Source organism: Diabrotica undecimpunctata, chromosome 9, assembly GCF_040954645.1.
Source record: "Diabrotica undecimpunctata isolate CICGRU chromosome 9, icDiaUnde3, whole genome shotgun sequence".
NCBI lineage: Eukaryota > Metazoa > Arthropoda > Insecta > Coleoptera > Chrysomelidae > Diabrotica > Diabrotica undecimpunctata.
The window spans coordinates 98,069,868-98,093,817 of record NC_092811.1 but is presented as its reverse complement, the minus strand read 5'-3'; the positions used below and the strand labels follow the sequence as shown (position 1 = coordinate 98,093,817).

General features: G+C 32.7%; 1 protein-coding gene across 2 annotated transcripts in view; it reads left to right on the top strand.

Moving 5' to 3' along the window:
• The window catches only part of LOC140450305 (ribosomal protein S6 kinase alpha-5-like), a 422,483-nt gene that overhangs the window by 160,542 nt on the left and 237,991 nt on the right, over positions 1-23,950 (top strand). The window lies entirely within an intron of this gene.

Sequence of the window (23,950 nt, the reverse complement as noted above, 5' to 3'; positions counted from 1 at the left end):
ACAAAATATTAGCACAAAAATTGTCGATTTTCTTCTGTATTAAAGAATAATTTCAGGTACTTACATATTAAATGCAGACTGAATTTAATTAAGTTAACTATTTAATAAAATAAAATTAACTTGAAATCTTCTATTTGAGAAGCGTGAGATGAACTATTTACCTGCTTCTATTTGAGAAGCTATTAAAAAGGGAATTTGACTGCATGCTTCTATTTGAGAAGCCAAAGACGAAGTGTTCTAAGTCTAAGGGTAGTTAAGTTTCGCAGAAGATACGAAACAGCATGAAGATGGCATGTCGTGCTGATTGTAGATCTTTAATTTAATGAGATGAATAGGGCGGTAGATTTGTTTAGGTATACCCTCAAATTTTCTCTTTCAGAGAAATCCTTCCAAACATTGGTCGATCCTAGAACAACTCAAAAAAATGTTTGTAACCACACCCGCCAAGATCTTTATTAACGAAAATTTGTTCTTGTTTATTTTAATAATATAGATACATTGCTTTTATTCATTCATACATTAATTTACTATATAGGAGTGAGTAAAACATGAAGTGGGTAGTATTGTGGGAAGTACAATTATTGTGCGACTCTTTGTAATTACAATATCCAACTAAATAAGATACGTGGCTTCAATTTTTTTATTGTTTTTTTATATATTTATTATTGTTCAATATACCCAATAAACTTTTGTTCCCTTAGATTATTGGCTTTCAGTTTTTAATTTTTACCTCCAAAATTATTTCTCTTGGTATTTTTTTCTCTTTATATTTTCTAATTTGTTCATCTGGCCCTGGACCCGTTGTAAACACGTACGTGTGAAATCTTTGTTTGATTGGGTGGTATCAAATCTCGCATTACTACAGGGTGTCCCACAATTATTTGGACATTAGCTAATGGGTGATAACTGACATCAAAATAAAGCGTTTGAGCTCAAATTGCTTAGGCAAAATGTTGCTAGTTTTCGTTCTACAGGGTGATTCATTAATATTTTTTATATTATTTTTAGGAATGTATTGAAAACTATTTAATCGATTTAAGTAAAATTTGGTATCTTGCTATTATTTAGTATGCTTAACATGAAAATGATATTAGTTTTACCATTGACACTAGGTGGCGCCACCTACTATAACATTGGTTCATTATTGTGCTCATAATTTTTTTGTCGGCCTTGTATAAACATTCTAGGAAAAAAAATATGAAATAACATTCAATTCTACACAAAAAGGTATTCTTGTTTCAAATCAAAAGACCGTTGAACCGTTTGAACCGTTTTTATGAAACGTAGTTTCACCTCCAAATAGTACATTATCGAAGAAATCTCTGTTGATTGATTTTATCTAAGGCCCATTCACAAATTACTATTCTCTATTCAAAATCTTCCTGAATTAATTCTTGGTGCAATTGAATACGGTAAAGGTTCACTCTGTTTTTGCCAGAATTCTTTGCACATAGTAGTAAGTTAGTTCTTTTTCTTTGGAAATACTCCGTATACTGATATTTGCATTTTCAAAAACTGCCAGCAACACATTTATTTGGTTTTCCTCTGTCATAGTACTTTTTGTTCGTTCATGTTTTTCATCCATAACTGAACCAGCGCGGTTAAACCGATCCTTCAATCTTTCAAAACTTGCTGTTGTAGGTTTTCTCCTCTCAAGATACCGTTCATGCTCAATTCTTACTGATAATAACGCATTTTTATTGCATTTCCCCAATATCCAGATCTTCTCTACCATTTCATCAACACTAAAAAATTCATTCTATCTATTTAGTAAGTTTATCACAAACAATTATATTGGACTGCCAGTTTTAGACAATTCAGTCATGGTTTAATTAAAACTTATAAAAATTTTCAATGTATTGACACAAAAAATTTAGACACCTTAACACAGATTATTAGCTAAAAAAATATGAATTTAGATCAAATTTCCCTCAAAAAATATGAATTTATCTCAGATATTTTTATTTTCAAATAGCTTTAAACTAATAAATTTAGACAGGGAATATTAAGTAAAAATTGAAGTATGGTAATGGAACTTTTCGATAGTGACATAAAATGCATAGTGTTTTAAAATTACTGAAAAATGTACTCGTATTTTAACTCACCCTGTATTCGATATAAAGAAAATTACCAATATCAATAATTTTTGAAAATTTTGACAATCAATAAAAAATATGACAGGGATGGATCATAGTTATTCTTCCTTTTTGGTTATAAAAAAAATTGGTTATAACTTTGTAAATATCCTGTATAATACAACAAAACTTTATATTGCTGTGATGGGGAACTGAAGATTTAAAAAATCATAAGTTTGTTCTGCCACTATATTGTTGACCACCTTGTAACATTTTAGCTAATTTTGTAATGTGAACCTCAAAGTTACCTACAATTTTTTTATTAGCTTTTATGTTATCCCTGCACCCTGTATTATGACGTTATTAGATAGAACTTTCAACTGTACATAATACAAATATTTAATGCTAAATATCCCAGTAAATGTTATTTTTAGTAACCTCATCATATATAGGGTGATCCAAGAACATCGAGAAATTTTTAAGTTCGCCTTTTGAATCATCTTGTATGTATTATTGGTATAGACAAAATGTTAAATTTTATTAAAATAGACAATATTAAAAAAATTGTACCCAACAAAATATTTGAAATTTTATTATTTATAAAGATAGTATGCCAAATTCGACAGTTTCAAAATAAAATTGGTCGTATCTCGTAAAAAACTCGGTATAAGGAAGCATAATCTTATATAACATTCTCAAGAACTGTTCTATCGAAATCCGTAATAATATACAGGGTGTTATATTTAAAGTAAGGAAGTTTTTATCAAGGAAATATTTAAAAAAGAAAATGGATCCAAAATTGAAAAATATTAAATAAAAAACAACAAAAAGGCAAAATACAAAGAATATATCAAAGGAAGACTAGAAAACAGACAAAAGCACGAGGATATAAACAGAGAATGGGAAGCGTGTAAAAACATCATACAAGACGCGGCCAAAGAGACCTTGGGTCTACAAAAAAGCTCAAATCAACTGAAGGACAGTGGCTCGCAGATAATACATCGCAGAAAGAAAAGAGAACACATAGAAAAAGAACTCCGAGAAATGGAAGAACTAAATAAACCATCAGAAAACAGAAAATTCTACCAAAAACTTAGTACAAAACTTAGAACAAAAGTAGAAAACAATTTAAACCAAGAACAATAATGTGCAGAGACAAAGAAAGAGATATAGTAACTCAAAAGAGTGAAATACTACAAAGATGGACAGAATTTTTCAAAGAAAAGTTTGAAAAAACGAAGATCCATATATATGATAGAATTATACTGGATCAAACGGATACCAGAGAAACGACTCCCCCCCCTCTTCAGTAGCTGAAATGAAAGAAGCAGTTACCAGACTGAAAAACAACAAGTCACCTGGATTAGACAACATTAGCGCAGAATTAATAAAGGAAGGCGGAGACTCCATATTAAATGCGATACACGAACTAATATTGAATATATGGAATAATAAACAACTACCACAAGACTGGAATACCAGAGTAATTATCACACTACATAAAAGGGGAGATCAGCCTTAATGTAAAAACTACCGGGCAATAACGCTACTAACTGTGACATATAAAATACTGTCAAATACTGTGTATGATCGATTGAGACCATATGCGGAACAAATAGTTGGGGGATATCAATGTGGTTTCTGCAGGCAGAAGTCCACAATAGATCAGATCTTCCTCTTGAGGCAAATCTTGGAAAAGACTAGTGAATTTAATATAAACACACATCATCTTTTCATTGATTTTGAGAGTGCCTATGGTAGCATCATCGAGAAGTTCTGATCCATGCTCTGAAAGAGTTTAATATTCCAACTCAGCTCATTGATATAGTAAAAGAAACACTTAAAGTACAAAGCAAAATTCGAATTCAAAACGCACTAACAGATACAATCCATGTGAGAACAGGCCTACGACAGGGAGATGCCCTATCCTGTATTCTATTCAACATCACGTTAGAGAAAGTAATTAGAGAGTCAAAAGTCAACACCAGAGGAACAATAATAACAAAAAGTGTACAAATATTGGCATTTGCAGATAATGTTGATATCATAGCTAGAAGCGAAAGAGAGATGATAGAAGCATTTAAGGCGATAGAAAGGCCAAATCGCCAGGCCAAAGAAACCTACAGAACCTGACAATAGGAGACTATAACATCGAAAGCGTGAAAAATTTTACATATCTAGGTTCACTAGTTACCGCAAATAACAATGTCAGTGAAGAAGTTAAGAGAAGAATACATATCGCTAATAAAACATATAATGGACTAATTAAACGTCTAAGATCTAACATCACAAGAAAAAGAAAAATGCAAAATATACAAGACCCTGATAAAACCGGTCCTTGTATATGAATCAGAGACATGGACACTGTCGAAAAGCGAAGAGAACCTATTAGGTACGTTTGAACGAAAAATCCTTAGACACATATATAAGGGGGTGAAAATAAATGACATATGGCGCAGAAGATTTAATTTTGAACTATGCACAGCATACAATGAACCCGAGGTCATAACATCCATAAAGATCGGACGTCTGTGCTGGATGGGCCATGTTGAACGGATATTGTTCTGAAGCTATTTTCTTGTGGCATTTTAAATTAATTTATATTTAAATGGGAATAAGCCACAATTAAAGGTTAAAATACGTTTATTGACGTTTCAATTTCCACTTCGGAAATCGTTTCCGAAGTGGAAATTGAAACGTCAATAAACGTATTTTATCCTTTAATTGTGGCTTATTCCCATTTAAATATAAATTAATGTTGAACGGATGTTGGAGACTGAAACACCAAAACATATGAGGCAAACACCAGTAGGGAGAACGTCAAAGAGAAGACCCAAACTTAGATACATGGAACAAGATCTGAAAACACTTAAGATTACCAACTGGAAAAACAAAGCAAGGAACAGAACAGAATAGCGGAAAATCCTAGAACAAGCCAGGACCCAGAAAGGGTTGTCAATAATTGGGCATATCCTAAAACCTTGTATACTAAATTGTCAGATATTAATTATGCAAAGTTTTTCTAAACCGTCTCATTAGAACCATTAAAGAATCACCCTGTATATATTGTGTCCAATACCATGTTAAAGTTGTTCACGACTTCGACTTCTAAACTTGTATATTAAATTTGTGTACATGGACGAACTGAATAAATTTGGTGGAACAATAAAAGTAACAATTCTACATTAAAAATAAACAAGCCTTACATACCACGTCTGGATATGATGGATGTATCGTTTTGACGTCGATAAACGTGCTAAAAAAATATTGTCATACAACCGTAATTTTTATGTTCACATTGATAAATTGTCTGAAAATTTGTTCGCGATTAAAAACCCAAACTCCCAACGCGTTACCATAAATTACATTATTATAGATAGGACAACCGTCTGTACCATGTATTAACTAGATAAGTATACAAAAAATAAATTATCGACATTATGAACATGATTTGCATTAATGATGATCAACAAACAATATCATTAGCTGTATTTTTGGGTTAAAACCGAAGGACACGATGACGGAAATGAACATCACGTGAAACATTTGATCGAGTCCAAATTAAGATTTTTTACTAGCAACTAAATATTTCGACAAATAAAAATTTATTGCAATCGTTAATTTATACCAACTAAATTGTAATATTAAAATAGTACATCAACCAGATATTAAAAGTCTATAAATTATAATAAATATTTATTATTATTAATAAAAATTTAAACGCACATATTAGATCTCTTAGGTCCACAGATATTTATAAAATTATACAGATATGGAATTAAAAAAAATATGTGATATTGAATTTATGAAACAAACGCATCAATCGAAAAACTGTCAAATATTATAAGTAACTAATAAGGTAACAGTTGATAGATAATCTCTCACTCTTCTCTGTCATCCTCATAATCATCAATCAGCTCTAATTTGTCTATTGTTGAACATAGGCCTACTATAGATATTTCCATCTATTTCTGTTCTGCGCCTCTGCTATCAAATTATATTGTATCCTGTGTATAAGTGCTGGAATATCTTTTGAGCTTTAAGCCAGGGAGGAGGACTAATTCTTGTGTAACGATAAGACTAGCAAAGAGAATTGAAGTACTATTATAAAAATAATACCTCAATCAACCATGGGAGCTTATCGTCTATGCTTCGCCTAGCTCAGTATCTCAAGTGTGAATTCGTCTTGTCTTAAACTAGGAATTAAACCATGAACCCTTAGCTGATAGCAAATAAAACAATTATTTAACTAATCATATTTATTAAAAAAATAAAAAAAAAACAATCAACCCTGCCAATGCGTTACAATAAATAAATTTGGCGATACTTATGGCTTCGATGGGTGATTGTGTGGCCTCCTAATTAGATGGTTAGGTCCTCCTGTGCTGTATTTGTTCCATATTATACTTGTGTGGTTCCAATTGGTCCCAATCAGGTGATTGTGTCCTCTTGACAGCTGCAGTTATTCCATAAATTCTCCAATAAAACCAATAATACAGCCAATAAAATCTAAAACTAAAATATAAGGAACAGCTTGTATTAGAGAAACATCAAAAGGCGTTTAACTTCCTTGCTATTTTACCAAATTACAATTAAACAAATAGCAGATGGCAAGGATAAAACGAAATAGAATTACTATTGAACTTAGCTAAATTTTGTTACGATTCCTACATTCATATAATCGAAAAACGTGCTTTAGAAAGAAATGAGGTTAAGAATATTGAAAAATGCTGTCAGAATTATAGAATATATATTACAATGAAACTACTCATCCCAAGAGACTTCTGCAGACCATAAAATGAAGCCTTCTTTTATAAATTTCAGAAACAGGCAAAAAATTATATTTCCACTACGTTAGGAAAGTTGATTGACAGGGAGATTAGGGAGATTAAAATGAAGTTAGCACAGATGACTTAGGACGTATGCCTATGATGGAATTAGAACAGAATATTTAGTCTACGGGACAGAGAGAGAAGGCAAATATTAATTCTACGGCACAGAAAGAGAAAGAAAAGAAAGACAGAGGGCGCCAACTACTTTTTAAAGAAAAAATAGTAAAAACGAAACTGGGGTAAAGAAATTAAAATGAAATAATTATTTAAATATAAATTAATAAAGATGTTACGTTTATAACGTTACACTTGTTAGTTAAGTAGAACTTAAGTTTTTATAAACAACACTAACATGACTCAATACCTGCGCATTCACTTGGATTGTAGACTTATCTGGAGTACCCACACCGGGAAAAAACATTTACAAGATTGCAGGTTTAATTTACGGGAATATGTATTCGTATATTTCGTACATCGTAGATCACATCTTCGTCTATCTGCTATCCCCTTTAATAAGTTACGAATCGGAAACAATACCTTAAAATACCAACCTCAAAGTGAAACCTGCTACTGCAAGTTATGGATCTGTTCAACATTTGTGACTGAAAAGACTAAACAGACCCTTTGGATCTCTAGTAAACCTGAGAAAACAGAGTGTAGTGAAGTATTAATTCAGTGCTTTTTATCGGTTAACTCATAATGTATGTAAGTTCAGAGAACCACTTGTCCTTAATTCTCCCGAAATCACAAAAGCTTTTAAAGTATCAAAATTCTTGAAACCTTCTCTAAATTATTGCCTTTCTTAAAATCAGGAAATTTATCCGGAATTCTGTACCAATGGCCGAAGATGTTTTTATGCCTAATGAAATACGGGTACGTTTCCTTAACTATACCCCCGGAACACCTACGTAATAGCTTTACTTCATACCAAGAGAACCGAGGAAGATCTACACAAGACGTGTACGTGAGCGTAAGTACGGGTTAGCGCCGAAGATATCAGTTTCCTCGGTGATGCTGTCGTACATTCCTTTCCGCCGTCGCGACTCCGGCCGCCAAGCTTAGATGCTGTCCTTGCTACATGTCAATTAACACATTTCAACAAATGGTGAGTGCGATTCTCTTACAAATCGATAACAATTTATGAGTTATGCAAATTGTTTTCTTATTTTCAATCGTATATATTTTATTTGATTATTTATTATTTTGATTAACTAACCTACTATTTTCAATACGTCCTACTTAAACAGTTATACTGCTTACATGTGTTAATTAATGTGTTGAATTATAAATGAAATAATATTTAATTTTTATACGGATTTAAAAGAAAAAAAGTTATTCTGTTACGAATAGGTGAAAAGTAGGGATTTTTTTAATTCGCAGCCATTTTTTTATAATAATTAAGAAACGTAATTACTCTCATTTTAAAGATAAAGAGTTAATGTTTATTAAACAATAGAAAATCAATTAGAATACAATAAAATATCTGATTTTTTGCACAACAAATTACATTGTTTGTTTATTAAGGATATTAAATCATTGCATATTCGTAATGTACCCAAAAGCTACACACAAATAAAAGAAAAGATCAAAATCCATTAATTATAATCGGAGATACAGAAACTTACAGTCTGACTAATCTTCATTTCAGCCTCAATTGTATCACTCACAGACCATTTTTAAGCTTTTTTAAAATTTGTATAAAGAAACTTTAAACTTTATCTTTAAAATGAGACTGATTATGTTTCTTTATTATTAAAAACAAATTTTAAAAAAATCCTTACTTTTTTCTAATAGTTCTAGAATATTTTTTTTTTAATTCGTATAAAATAAAACTAGTCAAACTTTACTTTTTTTATTTTTTTTTGTGCATATTAAAAGTAAACGTAGGGTAGGTACCAATAGAATTACCATATCTTCATTATTTTATGTCTTTGTTACTACAAAAAATTACCTTTGGGACAATTTAAATAATTTTCAAACTAATTAATGAGATTTCAATTTAGCTGAAATTTTGAGAGTTTGCTAAGCACTATAAAACCGACATTTGAGATCACAAAAGTTAATTTTTACCAAAGTTATAAACAATTAACGATTTTGAAGCAACTAATTAATTGAAAAAAAAAATTATGATACGACAGTGTGAGGGTTCTTCAATCTTTTAACAGATAAAATGTTTCTATTTAAGTTGAATTTAAGTATGTATAATTAGAAGAAAATATAAAGACAATAAGACATATAAAAGCGCGTTATGGGTGAATTATGGGCTCCGGAAGCGGGGTGCAAGGGGACGCAATTGCACCGCCCCGCCCGGAAAGAAAGTACATAGCTATATATGTATAGTTCTATATTTTATATTGGTTAATAGTATGTGTAGATGGAAATGCACTCCCCTGAAAAGCAGATGCATCCCCTGAAAATAATCCTGATGGCGCCCATGAATAGAATATATACTGAAAATCAAAATCGAAATTATTTAAACGAACAGTAACACAACAGTGCTTTACACATTATAATTGATGTAATATGCAGGATGAAATTTGTTTCAATTACATTTTAAAATATTTTACCAATATTGCTTTTCACGACTACCACGAATGTATATTTTCAGTTAATTTTCCAGAATCCGCAACATATTAAATACAAGTTATCTGTCAAGAACTATATATTCCCGGTTGCTCCCATTTAAATTACATATTATTTACAAAAACAAAAAAGACAGCTCTTCGTGTGTGCAGCCGAGTCTATTTATGTTTGGATGAGATTGTCGGTGTCAAATAACGGGGTCAGTCGCTGTTTGAGCTCGTTAACATGGTTTTAAAAAATTACGGTCACATGAAGGTATTTAATGCCATGAGCGCAAAGATGGTGAATAAATATTTCTTGTGACTTTTACACGGATTACATATTTGTAAGATATATTAACATCTCGTGAAAAAGAAATAGATGAAGTCACAAAAATATAAAGTTGGATGTAACTCTCTGTACAAAAGAAATCGTAGAATCAGATATTCTTCTTCTTTAAGTGCCGTCTCCCGATCGGAGGTTGGATATCATCATCACTATCTTTACTCTATCTACTGCTGCTCTGAAGAGTTCTATAGAACTGCATTTAAACCAGTCACTTAAATTCTTCAACCATGATACTCTCCTTTCTATACTCGTTCCTCCTCTTATCTTTCCCTGTATTATCAGCCTTAGCAGTTCATATCGCTGTCCCCTCATTACGTGTCCCAGATATTGTAACTTTCTTATTTTTATTGTGTTTATTATTTCGCATTCTTTGCCCATTTCTCGCAATACTTCCGTGTTAATTTTCTTTTGTGTCCATGCTATTCTAAGCATCCTCATGTAACACCACATTTCAAAGGACTGTAACTTATTTATGTGTTCTTGCTTTAATGTCCAATTTTCAAGTCCATATTGCAGTATCGAAAACACGTAGCATCTCAGTGCTCTTACTCTCAGTTCTAATCTAAGGTCTTTGTTGCAGATAATTGTTTTCATTTTTACAAACGCATTTCTTGCTATTTGTATCCTGGCTCTTATTTCGGTTGTTTGATCATTATTGTCTAAAATCCAGGTTCCTAGGTATTTGTATTTATCAACCCTCTCTATCGGTACATTTCCCAAATGTATGTTTGTTGGTATATTTGTTTTCTTTGTTATTATCATGTATTTGGTCTTTTTTATATTCATTCATTTTATATTCATTAATCACGGTGTCATCTGCATATGTCCAATGTTGTTAATAGATCTTCCGTTAATTATTATTCATTCACTTTGAGATAGTAATGCTTCTTCAAAAATAGCTTCACTATATACATTAAATAGTAATGGGGACATAATACATCCCTGCCTAACTCCTGATTTCAATTGCTGGACTGGGTTCGTTATCTATTACGATTTGTGCTCTTTCATGTCTTACTTTGTCAAATGCTTTTTCAAAATCAACGTAACAAACATGCACATCAACATTCATATCCATGCATCTTTGCGCTAACACATTAAAAGCAAATAACGCTTCTCTGGTTCCTAGTCCGTTTCGGAACCCAAACTGACTATCACCTATTTCTTCTTCCAGTTTTTTTATTTATACGACCATGTATTATTTTCAGGAATAATTTGAGAATGTGGTTTATTAGTGATATTGTTCTGAATTCACTGCAATATTTAGCGTTTGTATTTTTAGGTATAGCACAAAAGGTAAAGAGTAACCATTGTTTCGGTATGTGTCCTGTTTTGTATACTGAGTTAAATAAGTCTACTATAATATGAAAGGTTTCATCATTTATGCATTTTAAGGTTTCTATAGGGATTTGGTCTGGACCTACTGCTTTATATTTTTTGCTGTTTTTTAAAGCCATTTTAATTTCCTCTTTTAATATCTTTAAAACCATATCCTCTTCAACTTCTATCTCCATCTGTTTTGTTCTATTGTCTTTGAACAGTTCATTGATGTATTCTGTCCATTTCTTTAATTTGTACAGAATCAGATATAGAATACGATAATACTAAACAAGTCAATTATAATCATTTTTCTCCACGATCTATAATCATTCAATCGTCCCTTGTCCACTCCTGAATATAGATCTTCCTCGTAATTTTCCATCTGTTTCGATTTTAGGCCTCTTGTGCATCCCGTTTTTCTGGCAAAGCTTTAGATCGTGTGGGTAGACGACCTCTACTTCGGTCTCCATTCCAGTATTCACTTTGTCCATCTGCTATGTCATTCTAGCCACGTGACCTGCCCAGTTCCATTTCAGTGTTGTTATTGGATGGAGTGGCTGATGCTCTCTATTGCATCAGCTACTCCTGAGCTTCGTCGTAGTTGGCAGTATGGTATCTCGTCCCGTAGAGAAATGTCCAACGTAGCACGCTCCATCCCCCTTTGAGTCACTCAGATCTGTTCTTATTCTCATGTTACGCCCCGTAAGTCAACACTGGCAACATACATTGATTAAAGGTTTTTCTTTTAAGACATATTGACAAGTCGGATGATTTGAAAAAATGTTTAACTTTTCGAAAGCTGTCCAGGCAGTCTTAAATGACGGAGAAGCTCAACGGTTTGGTTATCTTTTCCTGTGCCAATCTCGTGACCTAGGTGTTTATAGACTATTAGCTGGTCTATGGATCTTGTTTCTACGCATATATTTTCACTGACCACAAGATTTGTCATCATCTGTGTTTTAGACATCTTGATTTTCAATCCGCCTTCTAAAGAGGAAAGGTAGCAAAAATAAAAAGTATTTTCTCTTCGCAGCATTCAACGCATCATATCGTGGTGTTTCAATTAACTATTGAATAGAATTATCCTCATTCCAACAATGTCGGTACATCTATATCTCTTATTATAGCATTGCAAGTTTAAAAAATTCACTGTCATTAACTGACCGAGTCTATTACACAATTAGGCAAGTAGGAAGTGTATAATTACGATGTGCAATGGTCTAACATTCACGAAAAAAAATTCTTTGTCAAGATTACGCGTAACACATTCACTAATTGGACGGAATTAAAGCTTTGAAACGTCAGTGAATCATTTCTTGTAAACAACTTTGTGTTTTATAAAATAATGAATCATTTTAAATTAGATTTATTCTCTGACCAATTCTTTTTGCTTGTGATGAAGGTAGAGTTGGTGGTCCTTAATTCAATGATCACGAGTATTACACAGATCAACGATGAAAAAAATATGTTCTTATGTTTTTTAGGGTGCTTAACCCAAATATGACACTTATTAAGCTATATTACGTACCATTTCTTCACATTTACACTTAAATTTAACAGCTTTTATATAGTTCGAATGGAATTATGAAATAATTTGTACTGGATGTTTCACAGCCGATGTTTTTTTTTCTGTAAACCTACCCTTACTTTCTAGTTTCTGTATATATACTCAGTAAAATGTCTAATAGTGGTTATAAGAAATCTGCTGACAGTTTTTGTTATATTTGTGGTGAGTTTGTTATTAAAAAACACCAAAGAAACATTACAGACTTTGCGAAAGTGGGTTATTTCTCATATTTTGTACAGTGCAGTGACTGCTCTGGACATTTGCCTTGACGGGGGAACTTCCAATGAAACACCAACCAAACGAAATAAACAAGATAATCATAAACTACGTAAAAGACATACATAATAGGTTTTCTTTTAATTGTGGACCTTCTTGGGAGGAAAATTCCTCCATTCCTACGTGTATCCGCCACTGATTTTGTAACTAAATTTCGTGATAAGGATAAATCTTGGGCTTCGCATAAGTTTGTGTTAAAGATCTTAGAAAATGGTCAAAAAAGGAGAAGAAAGCCTTTAAGTTTGCTGTTCCTACCATGGTATGGAGGAACTGCTACTTTTGTAATATTAATATTACTGCTCATAACTCAAAAAACAATAAGGTAATTACTTAACCTAATGTCCGCAATCCAAACAACAGTGTAGTGTCACCTTTCAACAAGATGGTGCGTCATCCCATACTTCAAGAAGTACGATAACATATTTGCTAGAACAAGTTGCAGATTTCATCCAACCTAACATGTGGCCCCCAAATAGCCCTGATCTTAACCCGGCTGATTACAATATTTGGAGTAATTAGAAGCCATGGTTCACGAAAACTCTATTTTCAACACTGTCGATTAATTAAAACATCTGATAGGTTTTTGTTGGAACCAATTCGACCAAGAAATTATTAACCAACCAATTGGGCAGTGGTGGTGGTAATTAATTTTAAGTTGTTTTATTTACTTAAAAAAATTTTATTACCCTTTAAATAAAAAAAATAATTTAATAAAAATATGTATGCCCTTATAGCATGTCATTTATTTTAATCCAAACGCTTAAAAATTGAATATTGAACGCTGAATACGATTTTATGGGTAGTCTTTCCCATAAAGTATAATAGAAAGAAGAATAATTATTTGTTTGAATTATTTCATTTTACTATTTGAATTAATTAACTAATTTTTGAATTTAAAAATTTACAGGGTGACTTTGCAATGACCTTGAAAGTAAGCCTTTATAAAAATGACCCTTACTTAGACCTTCCTTAAGTTTTTCCGTTGGTCTTGTAAATTTTAATTGAAATATGCGCTATCAATATAGGTTTCAAATTTCATTAAAATCGGGGTACACGTAAACTCATCACCAATTAGCATAAATACCCTCGTACATGGTACAAACTCATCACCGCCATAAAAATATGGATCTTAAAATAGACCTCGAGAGATTGGGTAAACTCATCACTGGCCTACCTGCACCCCGTGGCAGGTATAGACCATAAAACCCGTGCAAACCGTTAAGGTTTGGTAATTTGACAGAATGCTCGAAATCTAGATGTATTAAAAATGCAAATCCAATTAGTTTTTATTTCAGAATTCCACAAAATTCTATTGATAACTACCTAAAACTATGCGAAAAGAAAAATTTCTTCGGTCAAACTGGTAGAAATTTTAATAAACGAATAGCAGAACATAAAACGGCTTTCATTAATAGAAAAACAGATTCTATATACGCACTACTTCTTCTAGATCATAATCATTCTTTTAATGACGAATTTCAAATTCTTCACATTCAAAATAAAGGTCTTAAGCTATCCTTGTTAGAATCTATGGAAATTAACAAATTAAATAAGTTTGGGACTATTTCTGATACGGAAACAGCACAAACAACCCAATATTAATATCTATTTTAAAGCAATTTTCTTAAAATAATTTTTGAATTTAATAAATTACCACATAAACGAGAAGTTTAACAGGTAACAGGCGATCTTCCCCATTAGAAACCAGCGCCTTGTGGCAAAAATGCTGGTGATGAGTTTACCTATCACCAAAGGATGCCGGTGATCAGTTTACTATATTTCGGAGGGTCTAATAATTTTATGGAGGGCTATAAAGTAATGAGTTCGTACACGTCCTAAAATCGGAACAAAACTAAAATGTTATTTAAGGTCAAAATGGGCTCCAAACAAATTTGACTCACCTAGTACAATCCAGTATAAAAGAAATAAATGCATTTAAGAAGTAGTAAAGGAAATTTATATGTAAGCAATAATTTAAAAACTTATAATTATAATATCGACCTTGTTTTATTCATCGGCCAAAATATTTAACAGCATTTCCTCACGTACTGGCATCACTAAAAATGCGAAGAATGTCAATAAACGTACCGTTTTAGTTTAAGGCGACCTTTCAACAATATGCGAAATGTAAATGGAAAAGCACAGACCAACAACTGGTTTTTTTTCTACAAAACAATTTTTGTCTTGTTTAATTTTTATTCATAGTTACATGTTTTTCTGATCCAAATATCTTTGTCATACATAATTTTGGATTTGCTAATCAATAACAAACTTCACGGTAAAGTTTCACAATCGTTGCAAGTCTAAATATTTTTGTCGCAATAAATGATTCATAAATAATAACAAAATTCTTTAACAGTGAAAGCGCACGTGTCCAAATGGAGTGGAAGGTATGTTGAATTATTGGAATCAAATGTGTTGCAATATTTATTTCAAATAAAATTAAAGTGTAATTTTTTTAGAAACCGTTAGGTTTTTTATTATTTTAAAGGTAACTTGAACTTATGTGATGAATTATTGTTCGAAATTAGGGACTATGTAAATTGTAATCGAATTATGATCCTCCAACATAAAATTGCATGCAAAATAAGTGATCAGTAAAGAGAGCAGTTAATTATAAAAATACAATAAAATAAAAAATGTAATCTTCACTGAATCAGGAGTTAACTTGAGTTAAGGGAAACTATAAGCTAATAATTTAATTTAACTATGACAATATCATTTACGAGTCCCTTCCCATTTCAGTTGGCCAACGTTAGATTGATAAGAAATTTAAATTTTAGAGAAAATAAAAACGCCGCGTAAATTTTAGAAGTTTTAATGCATTGAACAACATTTTTGAATTTCCTAATTATAGAAAATATTTTATAAAGTAATGAAAACTATTAAATAAACAGAATTATAATTAATTTACCACTAAGTTACATCCCCTTTATTTTTAATGACATCCACAATTCTTCGAAGCATAGTTTTAACCAAGTTCTGACAAAATTCTAATGTAAACGAATCCCATATTTCTTGCAATTTTTCCTTCAATTCGTTGACGGACCTGGCAGGATGTTTTCTCAAAGCTTTTTTCATTTCGCGCCACAAAGTCTCTATCGAGGACAAGTCGGGACTGTTAGAAACCCATTCCAGAAGTGGTATGTCATGTTGTTCAATCCATTTTAAACTCTTTTTCAGGTATGACAATTTGCGCCGTCCTGTTGGAAGACAAAATCTTCCGCTGATGTTAAACTATGTTCCATAATTCTTCCAAGATATTCAAATATTTATCCATGTTTACAATCCCATCGATAAAATGTAACTTTCCCACACCTTCAGACAATATGCTGCCCCAGATCATGACATATGCAGGAAAATTGACTTTTTTCTTCAGACAGTAGGGATGAAAAGCTTCATTTTTCCTGCGAATGACGCTACTCCTACTGTCTCCAACGCACACTTCATATCTGGACTCATCACTCCATTGTATTGAATCCCATTGCGACTCAGTCTAATCTTTATGCTCTTTTGACCATCTTAGTCTATTTTTCTTTGTTGTTCTCGAATATCTTCTGGCATGTCACTTGGGATAGTATTATTGGAAAAGGGTATGGTTTTTATTTTTGCAGCCTCTGTTTTACCTACTTATTTCCACCATATCAACAGCTGCATAGAATCAAATCTTCAACAATTGTATGTGGCTTACTGTTTTTTTTTAATGCGATATGCAACTCTATAGCTTGCTAGTAATCCTTTTTCGTAAGTTTTAGTTATGGTTACGTCTAAAATTGATTAAAGAGATACACCAACGAAAGGTGTTATTCCTCTCGTCGCATCGTTTTTATAATTTATCCAATTAGTTAAAATGCATTTAAAAATTGCTCTGGACATCCACAATCTTTTAAAATACATATTTTTCATCTTCTGAAGCCACAATATGATGTTTACTGTATATTTTTCAAAAAATAGCACTGATTCACTATCGCACAGTTTTCTACACAACATGCAATATTTATCAGATTGCACAATAGACATCAAACTTTGTTTTGATTTACAGTTAAATTAGAAAATTTAAACTATGTAGGAAAAGTTTTCTAATAAAAAGTATGTTACAAACGTTACAAAAAAGTTTATCAACGTATCCAACATTTGTAAGGTTTTTTATCAAGTTAGAAAGTGAAATTAATCGAATCAAATTCGAAATAAAAACTTTGAAGAGTACAGTCCTGTTTAGATATTTTATAATAACTGACTCACAGTCCATGCGTATAGTTGTTGTTTTAACAATAAAATGGCACCTGTTACGAAATAACTCTTTGAAACATTCCGGGCATCGGCCATCTTTCGATTCCCGAATTAATCGCAGACGTCCTCTAGGAAATATCAATCGGCGTTTTCGATGAAAGAAAAATGCAAAACATTTCCGAGCAAAACCCACCACTACAGGTTTTATTTAGTTAGAATCGTTGATGGTTCGCCGAGATGCAGGTTGTTTGTTAAGGTTCATGTAGACAGACAAACAAAATAATGAACATGTTTATTGCGTTTTGAATACCGTTATGTTATAAGTAAACAGATTATAATACTGTGTATTTTCGTAGTATGTACAATGTATACAATATTGTAGCACAAATAAGTATTGTATCGCTTATAAAATATGGTAAAAAATAACAAGTTGATAAACAATTATTTTATTGGGAAAATTTTAAATCTACATAATAAGGACATAACGTACGTTTTAAGAAATAACTGCTGAGTCATAGATTATTTAACTCCTAAAATTTCTGAATATGATGGAAAATGGCCCATTTAAGTTGAATGTGTAATGAATGCCCATGGTTTTTATTTAAACCATGACTGTCATTTTCAATCGGGTATGGTCTAAGGCACTGGATGTTCCACTTCGGTTTTCATAAATCCATACTGAATTCTTAGGATACAAATTTTAGGCTCTTTGAACAAAATAAAAGTTTAAAATACTTCAGTTGTGCGCATTTTTTACTATACTACCCAAACTTCACACGTTAGTGACATTTTTAAAGATGTCATCTCGATGATCTTCGCAAGATTGAAGTCTCCTACTGCTCTTTGGAGTAACTGGAGAAGTTGTATATGGTAACTTCTGGAATATCATTTAACAATTAAATATTTTAAATTAATAAGCGTCGTCTAAAAGCCTATTTAAGTGATCTTTTACTCAGACACATCACAGATGCTTTATGAAATTCAGATCAGGACTTTTAGTTGACCACTTCATACCCTGAATATTATTCACCTTGCTGAAGTAGGTCACTACTTTATACTTATTGTGTGGTCGATTTTTTTCTTGCCTAGAGATGAATTTATCGTTGACAAACATAGCAAACTACTCTTTTAATTTAATTTCGATAAATATTCGCATTCATTGATCTCGTGTGAATAGATACCAACTCCTTTAAAATTACTGACACATCACTAAATTGAACTTTTGGAGAGATATTGAAGTATCTTCTTCTCCTGCAATATTCTTCAAAAATGCTTACGTTTATATTAGACTGGCTCGCTTCATTTTAAAACAAAACTTGCTTTAGTCATCAATAGTCCAGTTATGAGCTCTAGCAAAACGCAGTCTAAGAACTTTTTGCTTTCTGATGAATATAGGTGTAATTGCGGACCTTTTACTCTTTGATTGCAATTCATTAATTATTTTTCTGACTGTTCTCAAGAAATTTACATTTCGAATTTCTGCTAGAACTTTGCTTAACTGAGATCTGGTCGACTATCTCTGGCATTTATAGATGTTTTAAGAACCTGTCTTTTTGCTCTAGAAGAAATTCCAAGCTCGTTAAAATATTTAACTGTTGGCTTATTGTTAACTCTTGTAATGCTTATCGGGGATCGTCTTTGCGTTTTTTTAAAGGTAAAAAATCGTGGGATAAAACCATTGCAAAAAAATTTAATGTGGTTATATCTATTGAGAAGACGCAATCACTGACGATTAACAATGAACATAAGAGATGTAAACTAGTGGCAAACAATCAAAGTGTTAAGAAAATTATAAACTTAAAAATATCTAGGAGCAACATTACCAGCAGCAGAAACCCCTCAAGGAGGATTTCTAACATATCAAGATCAACAGAGCAGCAATGATATCTGGATACCTAAATGACATTATCTGGAAGTAAAGTGAGAATATATAAGACCTGGGTTAAACCAGTAATGACCTATGGAAGAATGAAAAAGGAATGAGTTTCTAAGAGAATAATGCAGCGTGCGGAATATCGTACGATCCTAAGAGGCTAAAAATTGCAAATTCTAAAAAACTCAATAAATCGAGAATACCCGGGAGACATCCAAAACGGATGGGAGACTTAGTTGTAAGTGACACCGTCGAAGAAGCTACAAAAAAACTACAAAATTCAATAAATAAAATCCATGAATGGACCAAAAAATGGAAAATTAAGCTGAATGAGAATAAATCAGTCCATATAAATTTTACCAATAAGAGAATTAATAATATTCCAATTAGAATAAATGATGTCCAAGTGCCTATTGCAACATCAGCAAAGTACTTGGGGATCACTCTTGATGCGAAACTTCGCTGGAAAGCTCACGTGAAGAAAAGAGAAGAACTAGGCATCCGCTACAAGAAAATGTATTGGTTAATGGGAAGACATTCCTCTCTATCCATAAATAATAAACTCCTAATCTATAAACAAATACTGAGACCAGTATGGACCTATGGCTGCCAACTCTGGGGCTGTGCCTCAAAGTAATCCAGATATTCCAGAATAAAGTGCTGAGGAACATCGTAGATGCGCCTTGGTACGTTAGGAACAACGACCTTCACCGGGACCTCAAGATGGAAGACGTCAATCAGATAATCAAGAAATTTGCAGGGAGCCATGAACAACGACTCCATCATCATGTAAACGTCGAGGCTATCCAGCTCCTCGACAATACGAACCTAGAGAGAAGGCTCAAAAGAACAAAGCCTTTTGAACTGGTATAATGAGTGAGTGAAAAGCAGAGTAAAGTGTTGTGCGAGTATGCATGCTAAATTTAATGCTAGTTATTAGAAATAATAGGAAAGATACTAGTGAGTAGACACCTAATTTTAAGATTTCATTAGTAATTTAAGTTAGAAACAAATTGATAATTGGTCTTACTGACCAGATTTTAATGTAAGTACACTTCTGTGTCTTTAGTAAAAAAAGTTGTAAGATTGAACAGGACTTGGTCGTAAATTAAGAGGAAGAGAACGCACACATAAATGTCCACACAAGTGTTTCCTATAAAACATTAGCAACCCTTTTGTAATAATTTTTGACAAATTTCTAATAGTTTTGAATATATGTATATTTTTTCCTAGTTGTTGAGTCATTTAGAATATTAAAATTGCTTTATTATTGTATATTTTATCTGTTATTACCTTTTTTGTAGATTTCATAGCGACTAACTCTTCTTATAATTTTTTTTAACTTTATGTCGAAACGATATATAAATCATATTGTTTTCTTATCTTTATCTCACTTGCCCAACGTGTTACATAACTAGCTGCAACTTTTACTGCCGTTTTATGGTTCGTAAAATAATGAAATACTATAATTTCGTGTAATTTATATGCTGTGGCTGTGGTAATTCCCGTGAAAATAATCAATTTTCAATAAATTTAACAAATTTTCACGTTTTGAGTAGGTTTTGAGCAGTGAAACAAGTATCTCAAAATAAAACACATTCAAACACTTTTGTATGTGTTAATGGAATTATTTAAACAAATTATAATAAGTGTATATTATAGTAGTAATATTCAGTTTATGTTAATTTACTAAGATTTCTGTCAGTTTACTACCAAAATATTTTGAAAAATACTTTAAGGAAATAATAGAACTAATCCAAAACTATTCCATAATAATTATAGAGCCTCTATGCAACACAGTTAATTCAGTTTTCGGAGAAAGAAATGTCAGGTGAAGAGGGATTATGACAAAAAATACTATTGGCAATTGTACATATATACAAAATACAAACATCATCTGTATTTAAAATTCTTTATTGATAAAATGGTAAGAAAATCTCTTTACTTCGTATTCTAATAGTACTTCGGCTTCAAGCAAGCAAGCAATTTAATTTAACTCAGCCTGTGAGATTTGTACACCCATTAGGAATGACACTCTGGTGTTACAATTCATTGGGGCCGGAAGGATTAACTCTTGTACTTAGGAATCACTCCACCGCGCCGCAATGCGTTAGACCATCCCTTTCCCCCCTATAACACTCTGATGCACGATAAGGGCACACCTATCGGCAAAGTGCTTGTCGTGTGGGAGTTCTGGGTACAAGAATTCCAACACGATATCCTATCCCGTTCAAAGCAGGTTAGCCTAAAGCGCTCTTTCTCTGCTATCTCTGGTGACTTAACATCGAATCTGAAATTGTCGTTCGAGGATGTGGGCCTCTCGTGCCCGGGTTTAGGGTTTTTTGTTAATTTTTGTTGTGATCGAAGCCGTTTTTTAAGTTTTTTGTAATTTTTTTTTTGAGTAGTTACTCTGAAAAGTAATATCATTAGTCATTATAAAAATTGCCAGTGCTATGTTTTGGGTTGTCTTCTGTTTTGGAAGGATTTGCTGTTTTGATCTTTTGTGATGTTATGTGTTCTCTACTCTTTTGTATGGTGTCGAAGGTTGGACTTTGACGGATACACTTCTCAAGAAACTGGAAGCCTTTGAAATCTGGGTGCATCGGAGAACCCTACGAATAAGTTGGGTGGATAGAGTTCGTACCGAAATTGTTTTGCATCGGATGGGAAAAGTTACGGAAGTCGTCAAAACAGTTAAAAATCGCAAACTTGACTATTTTGGCCATGTTATGCGCCACCCAGAGAGATATAATATACTCCATTTAATAATACAAGGCAAGGTAGACGGAAGAAGAGGGCAGGTCAAAGAAGAACGTCATGGCTTAGAAACCTGAGATATTGGCTTAACAGATCCTCTGCATCTCTTTTCCGAGCTGCCGTCAACAAAATTACTATAGCCAATTTGATAGCCAACGCTCGATAATCGAGCTCGGCACATGAAGAAGAAGGTCTTTTGTGCTTCCATCGATGGAACGCATCATAACTTATTATCTCTCGCAGTATCGGGCTTGGGTGGTTCTCTAGTTCAGCAAACTTTGTTCTGGCTTTTTCTTCCATCATGTCTGTCACCCTTACTTGTTTCACTTCTCTGAACAGGAACGTTCAGAAACGTATCGGGGTATGTTTACCGCTTCTCTGAGGCTGTTATTAGGTGTTGCTTGTATCCTCTTTTTGTTTGATTTACTTATGTGTCCCCATGCGAGAGAGGCATATGTTATTATTGAGAGTATGATGCTGTTAATCAGTCTTGATTTGCTTTTTCTACCTATGAGTCCGCTTATTGTCGCTCTGGCTGTGGTTGTTTTTTCAGATGGTTTGGTCCACATGTTGCGTGAAGATTAGTCCTTGATCCATTGTGACTCCTAGGTATTTTGCTTCTCTTTTCCATTCAACGGGATTGTTTTGTACTGTAAGCTGTTCGTCTGGGGTTTCTCTTCTCTTTTTAAACATGACTGCTTGAGTTGATGGCTATTTTCCATTGGATACTCCATTCTTCTGTTATTCAATGCTGTCTGTAAGTTGTTTACAGCTTCATTAATGTTTCTGTGTTTAGCCGCAATTGCTGTGTCATCTGCATAAAGACTGATAAGTGTTCCTGGTGTTCTTCGAACATCAGCGGTGTGTATTGTATATAGTAGAGGTGACAGGACCGCTCTTTGTGGCACTCCGGCCTCCGGAGCTCCGTGCTCGGACAGGACTTAATTTTATTCGTGTCCGGTTAATTTTGCACTCCAGTGTATTACTCCAGAACATTCTATTGTAATTCGATAAATAATGAATGATTGCTTGTTTTTTTTTACACTTGTTTTCTAGACTGTATTTATCAATTTTTTATTGCATTCCTTACCTTCGTTGAAATGATATTCGTGTGCAGCAACCTCGAAAACCCCCCGAGAAACGAGTTTCAAATGATTTTGTATTGAATCTGCATAAAACTCCTGGAGACGAGGTGAGTAGGCAGACGCATTAGTTCACAAAATTTCCTGACGCTTTCATGAATCGAATGCATTGAACTGCATCTCAATCCGTCTTACTCCGCCGATTTTTCGAAGGTTGAGCCGATTTTTATGCTTAATTGTCTCGACTACTATATTTACCGTTTTAATTCAAAACTATTTGGCACTGAGAAGTTTAATTTATTTAAGACCTTCGTTACTAGATAAAATACCAAGTGTTATATGTGGTTAAACTCGTATTGCAGAGAGGATTCCAATAATATTCCAATAAAATATGTATAATGTTTGTTGTATTTAAAAATTCAAAGTGACTAAGTATTATTTGAAAAATTATAAATCTGGCAACATTGCAAACATCAAATTTGAAATATGATACGAAAATATTGCAGAATAAATATGCCAGGTTTTTGTACAATTTGGACCATTTATTTAAGAGATAAATACGCACTTTGGTCCACTCTGTATGTTATCGGTACGCCCGAAAATATAAAACAAAATAGAGATTATGGATTAATCCCAAATTTTAGTTACACATTTAATAAGATAATTCAGCGATCACTTAACGCAATCTACCATAAAGAATTATTTAAAAAAAAGACAATTTTTGGTCCCACGACATCCTAATAAATCTATTTTTTACGCATTGCGTACCTTCGGAAACATCGATAAGAAACGAGGCCAAAAGAGTATAGAAATATGGACTGCTTCCAATATCTGTTGTCTTTTCGTTGTAGCACTTGTATGTTAAGTCGCCACTAAATAAATATAAAAATCGAGTACAATACCGATAGTTGAAAAAATCTTGCTTTTGTAGGTTAAGCGATAAACGATATCTTAGTTTATTTATGTATTTAGTCATGGCTTGTTTGTTTATTCATGTAATTGTGCAATATGCAACAGTGTCGATGTATTAA